This window comes from Argopecten irradians, chromosome 13 (assembly GCF_041381155.1).
Source record: "Argopecten irradians isolate NY chromosome 13, Ai_NY, whole genome shotgun sequence".
Classification (NCBI taxonomy): domain Eukaryota; kingdom Metazoa; phylum Mollusca; class Bivalvia; order Pectinida; family Pectinidae; genus Argopecten; species Argopecten irradians.
The window spans coordinates 33,856,788-33,870,754 of NC_091146.1; the positions used below are offsets into that span (position 1 = coordinate 33,856,788).

The window sequence follows — 13,967 nt, forward strand, 5'->3', positions numbered from 1 at the left end:
CTGATATTATTTAATAAGATTTTTGAAAGCATGAAAATCAGCAATTTTACCTGGTTAAAATATTATTTTTTCAACAAAAATCGTACTCAAACCATCTGAAAATTACTAAACTTTTATAATATATCAAAGCTATTCTGCTGTATTTAACTATTTAAGAGTTTATTTAAAAAAAACCCTAAGCATATACAGAGTTACATCTGCCGATCGTAAAAATGGTGGCGTTGCCAATCTCTATGTATATATGTTACTGGTGTGTGGTACTCGTGTGTCCATTTGCACTTTAAATATACTCATGTCAGATGTGTGGTACTTACTATTCCATTTCAGTTACATTTCAGTTACCAACATCTTGTAACACAGTTACCCACTATCGAGGTCATAACATGGGGCAGGTACCTTCCAAATGGTCAAATTTACATAGCTATTTTCTTCTTAAATACAGAGATACAGTTGAGCGCCACGCTTCAAAAATTAGTTATTTTATCTAATAAACACATGTACAAAATGTAGTTGTCAGCACGGTCAGCATTACCCTACACACATATTCCGTCTTTGCATATTACAGAATTAGCTCCCTTGCGGGAAGGTATTGATTGTTACGTCATTATTTTGTGAGCGCAAAGTACGTCGTTGTCTCCGAAAAGTATGACGTTACGCTCGCAAACACATGACGTCACAATTAATACCTACCCGCAAGGGCAGATAACTCTGTAATTTGCAAATACAGAATAAACTGAGGCATGCGAAATATGACTTAGATCAGCGGTCACTATGCTTATAGAGCAAAACTACAGTTATCAACATCCGGTTGCGTACCGAGACCACAATTAATTTAGCTATATGTTTCATTGGAACATTAAAATTCATGATCAATTCCTAAAATTCCATTGACAAGTTTCCATCTAACCTGGTCAAGGTCAATATGCGAGGAGCAAATTCTGAAAGTTTTAACCCAGCATGATCGGCATTTTCTCAGGATATCTGCCAGCATGTACCAATTATATACATCCACTTTTTACACAGGATCATTGAGCAAAAAACACACATGGACATTCAATAAATTACACTATATTAGTTAAATTGATATATACACTATGCATCTACATTATGTTTGGTGGCAAATACCACGTTCACAGGGACATGCTGCAGGTTTTCATAAAATACATATATTTCTGATGGGATATCATTCTGAAACTGGAAGCATATAATTGTGGTCTTATTCTACGATAATGTTTCGTAGGTCACAGTCAATTCAGGTTTCCAAATCAGCACATGCGCACGCCGATAGGCCGTGGTACATAGCTACTATATGTACTTTCATAACATTTGTATACACTATCTCATACATGTAGTTCTGATTTTAACGTTTTAACGATATTTCACGTTACATTTTTAGGTCATCGAGCTCGAGGATGGGTCAAAAAGGCTAAAATATGTAAACGACTCTTTCTTAGAAAGTAAAAGGTCCAGGGTACTCATATTGGGCCTGCGGCATGCTCAGATGAAGGGCTACCAAGTTTGTTCAAATAAATGACCTTTACTTTAATTCAAGGTCACAGGGGTCAAATAGGCTTAAATATTTTAACAACTTCTTTTGAATAACTAAAAGGCCTAGAGACCTGATATTGGGCATCTGGCATGCTGGGATGAAGGGCTACCAAGTTTGTTCAAATGAATGACTTTGATTTTCATTCAAGGTCACGGGGGTCAAATAGGCTAAAATCTTTGAACAACTTCTTGTGAATAACTAAGAGGCCTAGAGACTTGATATTAGGCCTGCGGCATGCTGGGATAAAGTGCTACCAAGTTTATTCAAATGAAGAACCTTGACCTTCATTCACGGTCACAGAGGTAAAAAAGGCTAAAATCTTTAAACGACTTCTTCTCAAAAAACCGAAAGGCCCAGGGTACTCATATTAGGCCTGTGGCATGCTGGGATTAAGAGCTAGCAAGTTTGTTCAAATGAATGACTTTGACCTTCATTCAAGGGCACAGGGGTCAAAAAAGCTAAAGTCTTCAAATTACTTCTTCTCAAGAACCGAAAGGCCCCGGGTACTCATATTGGGCCTGTGGCATGCTGAAATAAAGAGCTACCAAAAAGGCTAAAATCTTTAAACAACTTCTTCTCAAAAAACCGAAAGGCCCAGGGTACTCATATTAGGCCTGTGGCATGCTGGGATTAAGAGCTACCAAGTCTGTTCAAATGAATGACTTTGACCTTCATTCAAGGTCACGTGGGTCAAATAGGCTGAAATCTTTAAACAACTTCCTGTGAATAACTAAGAGGTCTAAAGACCTGATATTGGGCCTGTGGCATGCTGGGATGAAGCGCTACCAAGTTTATTCAAATAAATAACCTTGACCTTCATTCAAGGTCACGGGAGTCAAATAGACTAAAATCTTTAAACGACTTCTTGTATTTAATTTAAAGTCCTGTAGACTGAATATTGGACTTGTAGCATGGTGGGGATCGAGGGCCCTTCATTCATGGTCTAATTCATCAAATATATAAGAACCTGAACTTCTTCTATTAAGAGAGTTCGTTTGTATTGCCTTAGATGTTTGCCACTGCTATATTATTTGAGGTGTTGTATTGTGCCAATAGTCAGATGACCGTTAAGGCCCATGGGCCTCTTGTTATACATTTCAGTTAGGCTTGTAGATTAATGAAAAACAAATAACAAAAATAATTCATGTTGACGAATCGTTGCGAAATGTTTTTAGGATATTGGACAAAAAAGAGCAATTCATTTACAACTTTTTTTTTTATCAAAATTGCATACATTCATTTGAAATGACGTACAATGTACCAATTATGATGTTCTACAGTATGTGTTAGGTTTTCAATGACATGTCATTGCAGTAAGATCAATTATATAGTTACCATGATGTTACCTTTGTAAAGTTACATGTATAACATTTGTTTATCCAGATCTTTTCAGCCTAGTTGATATTCACATTTTGTTAAAACCACGCCTTGTGTGGTCTCTGATCGCGGGGTGTTTAGACTAGATTGCCTGCCGTAGTTTTTCTGTTCTCCGCTAGGCTTCGCCCCGAAAATACTATAAGTGTGAGCGCAGCCTAGCGGAGATAATTGGTACTAAGAAGGTAATCCAGTCAAGCGAGATGTGGTGTGTGACTAATCAGATCTATTTATATATTTATCATGATATATATGATCGGTTTTCAAATGAAAATCTTGGAAATCATACATTCAAAACCGGAAGTGCACATATACTCTTACTGTAATATATTTCTTTTACAAAAATCTCAACCAAACCATCTGAAAATTATTTTTGTTTATGGCTTGCCAATCTCTCTAAGGTATTATGTTTCTGATAATAGGACATTCTCGATTTGATAAAACATATTCGTACTATAACATGGTTATAATATTAATCATATAATGACGTATTCGTACTATAACATGGTTATAATATCAATCATATAATGACGTATTCGTACTATAACATGGTTATAATATTAATCATATAATGACGTATTCGTACTAAAACATGGTTATAATATTAATCATATAATGACGTATTCGTACTGTAACATGGTTATAATATCATATAATGACGTATTCGTACTGTAACATGGTTATAATATCAATCATATAATGACGTATTCGTACTGTAACATGGTTATAATATCATTCATATAATGACGTATTCTTACTGTAACATGGTTATAATATAAATCATATAATGACGTATTCGTACTGTAACATGGTTATGATATTAATCATATAATGACGTATCGTACTGTAACATGGTTATAATATTAATCATATAATGACGTATTCGTACTGTAACATGGTTATAATATCAATCATATAATGACGTATTCGTACTATAACATGGTTATAATATTAATCATATAATGACGTATTCGTACTATAACATGGTTATAATATTAATCATATAATGACGTATTCGTACTATAACATGGTTATAATATTAATCATATAATGACGTATTCGTACTGTAACATGGTTATAATATTAATCATATAATGACGGTATTCGTATTCGTATACTATTAATCATATAATGGTACTGTAACATGGTTATAATTCTATATAATACTGTAACATGGTTATAATATTAACAATGACGTATTCGTACTATAACCTGGTTATAATATTAATCATACAATGACGTATTCGTACTATAACATGGTTATAATATTAATCATATAATCACGTATTTGTACTATAACATGGTTATAATATTAATCAAAATTTCCACCTAAACTTATGATTGTGTTAATAGTATTTCTACGCTTCGTATATATTCATAGTCATCTTACTTGAATTGTCCAGACAAACGATTTAAAACAAACCTAAAATCTTTAAATCCTTTTCAAGTTATAAACTTGAAATTACGGCGTGAAAATGCAAATTGACCAACAGATGAAAAAAAAAGATTTGTATATATATGTATGTCTGTATTTGAAGATGTGGCAAACAAACATTTTTGCACGCGACCTATAATGTACACGTCACCGGTATATTACACTCAGAACATATAAGATGATCGATTCAAGCTAGGAATTTCCAGTGACGCAGTACCCCAAAACAGGAAAAACCAGAATACCATCACGTGACACATCTTTTCTATATGTTATAAATGTCCCTACTAACATACTACCATAGTAAGTAACTCGAAACTTAAATTGTGTCGTTCATTCAGGTATTAACCACAGGACAGGTATTTATACTATATATACAGTTAGGCCATTAAATTGTGTCGGTTCACTGTACAGGACAGGTATTACACCACAACACATACCTACACTATATATACAGTAAAGTTTTGGCCATTAAATTGTGTCGGTTCACTGTACAGGACAGCTATTACACCACAACACATACCTACACTATATATACAGTAAAGTTTGACCATTAAATTGTGTCGGTTCACTGTACAGGACAGGTATTACACCACAACACATACCTACACTATATATACAGTAAAGTTTGACCATTAAATTGTGTCGGTTCACTGTACAGGACAGGTATTACACCACAACACATACCTACACTATATATACAGTAAAGTTTGGCCATTAAATTGTGTCGGTTCACTGTACAGGACAGGTATTACACCACAACACATACCTACACTATATATACAGTAAAGTTTGGCCATTAAATTGTGTCGGTTCACTGTACAGGACAGGTATTACACCACAACACATACCTACACTATATATACAGTAAAGTTTGGCCATTAAATTGTGTCGGTTCACTGTACAGGACAGGTATTACACCACAACACATACCTACACTATATATACAGTAAAGTTTGGCCATTAAATTGTGTCGGTCACTGTACAGGACAGGTATTACACCACAACACATACCTACTATATATACAGTAAAGTTTGACCATTAAATTGTGTCGGTTCACTGTACAGGACAGGTATTACACCACAACACATACCTACACTATATATACAGTAAAGTTTGACCATTAAATTGTGTCGGTTCACTGTACAGGACAGGTATTACACCACAACACATACCTACACTATATGTATATACAGTAAAGTTTTGACCATTAAATTGTGTCGGTTCACTGTACAGGACAGGTATTATTACACCACAACACATACCTACACTATATATACAGTAAAGTTTGACCATTAAATTGTGTCGGTTCACTGTACAGGACAGGTATTACACCACAACACATACCTACACTATATATACAGTAAAGTTTTGGCCATTAAATTGTGTCGGTTCACTGTACAGGACAGGTATTACACCACAACACATACCTACACTATATATACAGTAAAGTTTTGGCCATTAAATTGTGTCGGTTCACTGTACAGGACAGGTATTACACCACAACACATACCTACACTATATATACAGTAAAGTTTTGGCCATTAAATTGTGTCGGTTCACTGTACAGGACAGGTATTACACCACAACACATACCTACACTATATATATACAGTAAAGTTTGGCCATTAAATTGTGTCGGTTCACTGTACAGGACAGGTATTACACCACAACACATACCTACACTATATATACAGTAAAGTTTGGCCATTAAATTGTGTCGGTTCACTGTACAGGACAGGTATTACACCACAACACATACCTACACTATATATACAGTAAAGTTTTGGCCATTAAATTGTGTCGGTTCACTGTACAGGACAGGTATTACACCACAACACATACCTACACTATATATACAGTAAAGTTTGACCATTAAATTGTGTCGGTTCACTGTACAGGACAGGTATTACACCACAACACATACCTACACTATATATACAGTAAAGTTTTGGCCATTAAATTGTGTCGGTTCACTGTACAGGACAGGTATTACACCACAACACATACCTACACTATATATACAGTAAAGTTTGACCATTAAATTGTGTCGGTTCACTGTACAGGACAGGTATTACACCACAACACATACCTACACTATATATACAGTAAAGTTTGACCATTAAATTGTGTCGGCTCACTGTACAGGACAGGTATTACACCACAACACATACCTACACTATATATACAGTAAAGTTTGACCATTAAATTGTGTCGGCTCACTGTACAGGACAGGTATTACACCACAACACATACCTACACTATATATACAGTAAAGTTTGGCCATTAAATTGTGTCGGTTCACTGTACAGGACAGGTATTACACCACAACACATACCTACACTATATATACAGTAAAGTTTGGCCATTAAATTGTGTCGGTTCACTGTACAGGACAGGTATTACACCACAACACATACCTACACTATATATACAGTAAAGTTTGACCATTAAATTGTGTCGGTTCACTGTACAGGACAGGTATTACACCACAACACATACCTACACTATATATACAGTAAAGTTTGACCATTAAATTGTGTCGGTTCACTGTACAGGACAGGTATTACACCACAACACATACCTACACTATATATACAGTAAAGTTTGACCATTAAATTGTGTCGGTTCACTGTACAGGACAGGTATTACACCACAACACATACCTACACTATATATACAGTAAAGTTTGACCATTAAATTGTGTCGGTTCACTGTACAGGACAGGTATTACACCACAACACATACCTACACTATATATACAGTAAAGTTTGACCATTAAATTGTGTCGGTTCACTGTACAGGACAGGTATTACACCACAACACATACCTACACTATATATACAGTAAAGTTTGACCATTAAATTGTGTCGGCTCACTGTACAGGACAGGTATTACACCACAACACATACCTACACTATTTATACAGTATAGTTTGACCATTAAATTGTGTCGGTTCACTGTACAGGACAGGTATTACACCACAACACATACCTACACTATATATACAGTAAAGTTTGACCATTAAATTGTGTCGGTTCACTGTACAGGACAGGTATTACACCACAACACATACCTACACTATATATACAGTAAAGTTTTGGCCATTAAATTGTGTCGGTTCACTGTACAGGACAGGTATTACACCACAACACATACCTACACTATATATACAGTAAAGTTTGGCCATTAAATTGTGTCGGCTCACTGTACAGGACAGGTATTACACCACAACACATACCTACACTATATATACAGTAAAGTTTGACCATTAAATTGTGTCGGTTCACTGTACAGGACAGGTATTACACCACAACACATACCTACACTATATATACAGTAAAGTTTGACCATTAAATTGTGTGTCGGCTCACTGTACAGGACAGGTATTACACCACAACACATACCTACACTATATATACAGTAAAGTTTTGGCCATTAAATTGTGTCGGCTCACTGTACAGGACAGGTATTACACCACAACACATACCTACACTATATATACAGTAAAGTTTGGCCATTAAATTGTGTCGGCTCACTGTACAGGACAGGTATTACACCACAACACATATCTACACTATATATATCATTAAATTGTGTCGGTTCACTGTACAGGACAGGTATTACACAACAACACATACCTACACAATATATACAGTAAAGTTTAACCATAAAATTGTGTCGGTTCACTGTACAGGATAGGTATTACACCACAACACATACCTACACTATATATACAGTAAAGTTTGGCCATTAAATTGTGTCGGCTCACTGTACAGGACAGGTATTACACCACAACACATACCTACACTATATATACAGTAAAGTTTGGCCATTAAATTGTGTCGGCTCACTGTACAGGACAGGTATTACACCACAACACATACCTACACTATATATACAGTAAAGTTTGGCCATTAAATTGTGTCGGCTCACTGTACAGGACAGGTATTACACCACAACACATACCTACACTATATATACAGTAAAGTTTGGCCATTAAATTGTGTCGGCTCACTGTACAGGACAGGTATTACACCACAACACATACCTACCTACACTATATATACAGTAAAGTTTGGCCATTAAATTGTGTCGGCTCACTGTACAGGACAGGTATTACACCACAACACATACCTACACTACAGGTATATATACAGTAAAGTTTGGCCATTAAATTGTGTCGGTTCACTGTACAGGACAGGTATTACACCACAACACATACCTACACTATATATACAGTAAAGTTTGGCCATTAAATTGTGTCGGCTCACTGTACAGGACAGGTATTACACCACAACACATACCTACACTATATATACAGTAAAGTTTGGCCATTAAATTGTGTCGGCTCACTGTACAGGACAGGTATTACACCACAACACATACCTACACTATATATACAGTAAAGTTTGGCCATTAAATTGTGTCGGCTCACTGTACAGGACAGGTATTACACCACAACACATACCTACACTATATATACAGTAAAGTTTGACCATTAAATTGTGTCGGTTCACTGTACAGGACAGGTATTACACCACAACACATACCTACACTATATATACAGTAAAGTTTGACCATTAAATTGTGTCGGTTCACTGTACAGGACAGGTATTACACCACAACACATACCTACACTATATATACAGTAAAGTTTTGGCCATTTGACATTAAACATACATTATTTACGAAGTTATATCACATAATATTTTTGGAATGATCCATGAATACACTGGATGGTTACACATAACAAGTCAACACATAATAAAATATGTCCTAAATGGAACTTTCTTACTAATTTTCATAATCATACAGATGGCTCCAAAAACAGATGAGACTGTTAGTTTGTTCCTTGAACAGCAATACAGTAATTACAAGTCCATTCTGATGGAATGTCCATTATAATCTTTCGAATTCTGTGTGAAGCAGACATTGTTTGTTTGTTTATTTGTTTCTTTGATTACATTTATGTCCTATTGTCCTATTAAACATTAGCATGGAAGCCGCAGAAGACACCAAACAAGCACACCCCAACCGGACAATGGACGAACCAGTCGTCCCAGAGCGGTAAACAGGATCAGAAACAACCACGTTTATAGGCTATGGCATATCTTGTCCAGGGCACATAACCCAGAGCCTACCACTGACACATGGGCGAACTAAAGGTCAAAGGTGAGGTGGTGTCAAGAGAGATGTTAGGACAAAAAACAATGGACAGAAAAGATAATTTTCTGAATTTAGGCGCCTTTTATGATCATGCAGTAAGGACAGCAGGTGGTAAAACTCTCACGCTCTACCTGGATGCATTTAAAATACACTTGAGTAGCCGTTGAGTAACTGTTAACTTATATTAGTAGTAATTCAGTATCATCGTATATCCTTTGTATATTGTCTAAGGGAAATACTTCATATAATAGATAATACATCCTCCCTAGTTAGATATCCTAACAAATAACACCTTACACTATTTATCAAAACAGAACGTGATGATTAAGACATTATCTTTTAGACTTTGTTCTTGATCATTCCAAATTTAAAATATTGATTTACCTGATATATTCCACACTATGTTGAAGCAGTATGTTAACAGTAAATTTATGTAACCATTACGGGAATCAAACAATAATGGCGTTTTATTCTGGTTTTGATCCCGGTAATGGTTACATAATTTTAAATGATTCAACACAGTGCAACAAAAGAGAATTGTTAATTATAACACTTACCCGTTGGAGAAGAGTCTTGGTCTGGTAAAAACTACACATTCCTCAACATCTGTACCCGTGTGTGTCTGATGAAGTGACTTGTAACATTCGTCAGGAATCTGGTGATTGTTCACACAAATAAAATCCAATAGTAAGTTTTAACAAGTATCACAGTAATGCTACCCCGCTTATATACAACTGAGTATGTGTGCGCTTATACGTGCGCGTTTATAGTGGTAGGTAGCCCAGCGGACATGCGTGGTGAAGGTAAATATGTTTGTGATCGTATAACACTGCCTTAGCGTCACAATATACATATACGTCGCTAGCTGGAAAATTTCAAGTTATTACAGACCCTGATATATATCAACGTACGTGTATGTTTGAATTAGGACTGGTCCCATTGCAAACAATGAAATTCAGAAAAAAACTGTATTAAAAATATGAGATTTTTCTATCTATATTTCTGCGAACATACTAGACAGATTGGATTTATTCACCACCCAGATATGTCGTTTTAAAGTAAATGTAAAACAGCTACCACTGTGCTTCAAACTGTGCTGTCTGCAACATAGAGAAGCAAACATTTTTTTGACAAAATATGTAATTAAAAAGTAGTTGACATCAATTTATCTATTTAGAGCATTTGATAAAAAAAATACAGGTATTAAGTTGGGACGATCCAAATTTCAAGCTTTTTTCTTTATTTCTAATCAATACACAACGCCAATGTCTTTATTGTTCCGTCACGACTGTGGATTTCGCCCTATCTTTGCACTCTTTGCATGATAGTGGTCTGAAGAAAAAGAAAATGACCAATCAAAGAGTTAGATGTAGTTTTAAACAAGAATATTAATTATTAATATTTTACGCTGACCTTTCACGTTTGATATTTTTATGAAAATCCTGTTTTGTTTGCAGATATTTTTACATTTCGTATTATGTTGGAAAGTATTCACCTTTTCCAGACTACTTTTAAGTATCTTTATGCGTGGACCATTGACATTTCGTATCATGCTGGTATATGGTTGTGTTCTTTTGTCTTTGGAATTTCAAATTAAAGTCTCTTCTTTAATGTTGATACTCCATATTGTATGTAAAACAAGATTTTATATTCCCAGGTGACTTGCGTTATTTATATTGACATCGAAAAAGTGTATACTGTCCTTTAAACCTGATTTACTAAACAGGAAGCATCAGATTACACACATGCAGGTCATGCGTCACAGAGTGACGGCTGAGAATAATGTCCTCCACATTCTACACGGGGTACACAAAAAATTCAAATCCGGCTTCATGACACAGCACAAATATATAATAAACATTTACCTAACAAAATAGAATTCGTGAGGCTTTCACGTAAGACGATACAGCAATGATAGTATGATAGCTGAGATAATTTCTTGTGTCTATAATCCGTCACTGTTTTCATTGAATAGTACACATACCATCACGCTGTAAATCTCTATTTCTGTGTAACATTTGATACTATGCCGCCGGTACTTTTGTTTGTTCAGATTTTATAGCATTATATCAAATAAAGCATTGAACGAAAAATTCACTTCTATACTGGTAAGCAATCTTAAGACTTCAGCTATTCAAAACTACGGTCTGTTTATCTGACATCAGTTTCCGTACTGCATCGGCCAATACAAAATGTAATCCCATTGATCATGTTGTTCCAATAACTAAAATATGTTTAGAAATTAAATACACGGTTGGATATGCCTTTTATTAATTTCTTATCAATTAAAATGCCTTGAATATATGTTTGGCTTATTCTTATTTCGAATAATATATTATCCATGCAATTGTATAGTTAGACTGACGTTATTAAAAAAATATTCAAAAAAAATATAGGACTTATACAAATCACTTCCGACGGCCCGGATGTAATCGTGCGAGGGAAGACACCAGAGTATCCGGGGAAAGCCCGCATGATCGGGCAGGAAGCACCAGATATGTTCACATCCTTGCCGGGGATCGAACTTTGCAGATATGAGTACAATTTGTTTAAAATGTAATTAATTAATAATCGATACTTGGGTGACGACGCTAGGTTACATGTCCGATTGGTTGTAATTGATTACTTTACAAAAAAGTAAACTAAGTACTTATAATTACTTTTCGATTTAATAGTTGTCATCTTTTATTACAATAGTTTTCGTCATTTGTATAATTAGATGGCTTTTCAAGACCAATTGTTAGAGAATTAGTTCAGTATGTTGATTCAATGTGACTATTGTTCTATTTCAAATATACCCTTGTCCCACATCATTCGCAATCTTGCATTGATAAAACTGGTTTTTCCTTTACCATATACATCAGTGGTTACATAATAATATTCCTACGTCTACATGTGTAACAATATAACGCATCATGTATATTCTAAATATTGAAATGTATGATACTTTATTTTTAGTTAATAAGAAAAGCGAAATTATAAGCATATTTTTCTTAAAACTGACATATATGTATACATGTAATATATAAACAATTAAAGGGGATTAGTACACTTTAATGTATGTACGATTTCTGTTGTTAGTAAAAAAACGTCACATAGTTACGATATTGAGAGAACATACCGCTATTAACGAGAGGTACCTTAACAAGTTCTTAAACATTTTTAATCATCGTTCACAATCGGGGAAACAAACCACCATGCACTGCGTCATACTCTCTGTCCGTCATGACATATAGTACCTAAATAGAGAGCCAGTATTATGTTGTTAAATACTTTGAATAAGCAGATATACAGTAAATGGGATGCAATTTAAAAGGTAATAATTTATATAAGTATTGTCCGAAGTTTAAAGCAAATCGGTGTTTGATGGGTTAGGGTGTTATTAGTTTAACGTATTATAAACAGCAGGAATCGTGTTAAGACATGCCAGGGTTATTGGTTGAAGAAAACCGGAGTACCCAGAGAAAACCCACCGACCAGCTGTCAGCACCTGGCAACTGCCCAACATGGGACTTCAACTACCGTTTGTTGAATGTCATTTACAATGTATACTGCAGTTCAGAGGGCTGGATCTCCATTTACAAACTCTTCTTTGTTTGCCAAAACGTAGATCAATGGAGAACACATGGAGAACACATGATTCAGAGAACATACTCTCTTAACAACTAAATAATTAGGTTACACCTGTCGGCTTTTATTGAAACACTGAGTTGCGTTGTTATTTCATGAATTAATGCCCCCGGGCTACCAATTAAAACCTATGTGATATGTTTAGACAAATAGACAAATGATAAAACTGGTAACAGTCCATTTTATATGGATTTTAAAACGAAGATTGTGAACACTATTGTGTATACTGTCCTTTATACGTCAACCCAGGCTAGCGGCCATCTTGTTGTCTGATCGGTCCTAAAATGCAATATGCACAACTAGGGTCCTTGGGAAACCACCATATGAAATGTGAGACAGATCCCTTCAGCACTTTTTGAGAAATAGGGGATAACAAACTTCAACTATAACAAATGATCCCAGAGGGATATCGGCGTCCACCAAAGAATGATCTACGTCTGACATTAGAAAGAGCGATATTTTCTCTTTTTGACTGCATACTACCTATACAATTCTAGACAGATCGCTTCAGTACGTTCTGATGAATAGCGGTAACAAACTTCAAGTATCAAAATCCAAGATGCGGCCTGTCAGTCATCTTGATCACCGATTGGTCCCATAATGCAATATGCACAAATAAGGCCCTAAGGGAACCTGGACATGAAACTCAGATCCCTTCAGTACTTTGTGAGATATAGCGATAACAATCTTCAATTATCAAAATCCAAGATAGCAGCCTGTCGGCCATCTTGTTCACTGATCGATTCCAAAATGCAATATGCACAACTAGGGGCCTAGGGAAACCTACATATGAAATTTGAGACAGATCCCTT

The 13,967-nt window shown here is 35.4% G+C and overlaps 1 protein-coding gene across 9 annotated transcripts in view; it reads right to left on the reverse strand.

Annotated features, from left to right (window-relative positions):
* The window catches only part of LOC138306390 (uncharacterized), a 256,651-nt gene that overhangs the window by 193,474 nt on the left and 49,210 nt on the right, over window positions 1-13,967 (reverse strand). The window contains exon 1 of one of the 9 annotated variants that reach the window (XM_069246837.1): window positions 10,083-10,459. The exons of 4 other annotated variants lie outside the window; for them this stretch is intronic. The gene's annotated coding sequence lies outside the window, so the exon portion shown is untranslated. Of the gene's footprint in view, window positions 1-10,082; window positions 11,552-13,967 lie in introns of those variants that run through there. 4 more of the 9 variants (XM_069246835.1, XM_069246831.1, XM_069246828.1 and 1 more) reach the window with 4 other exon arrangements.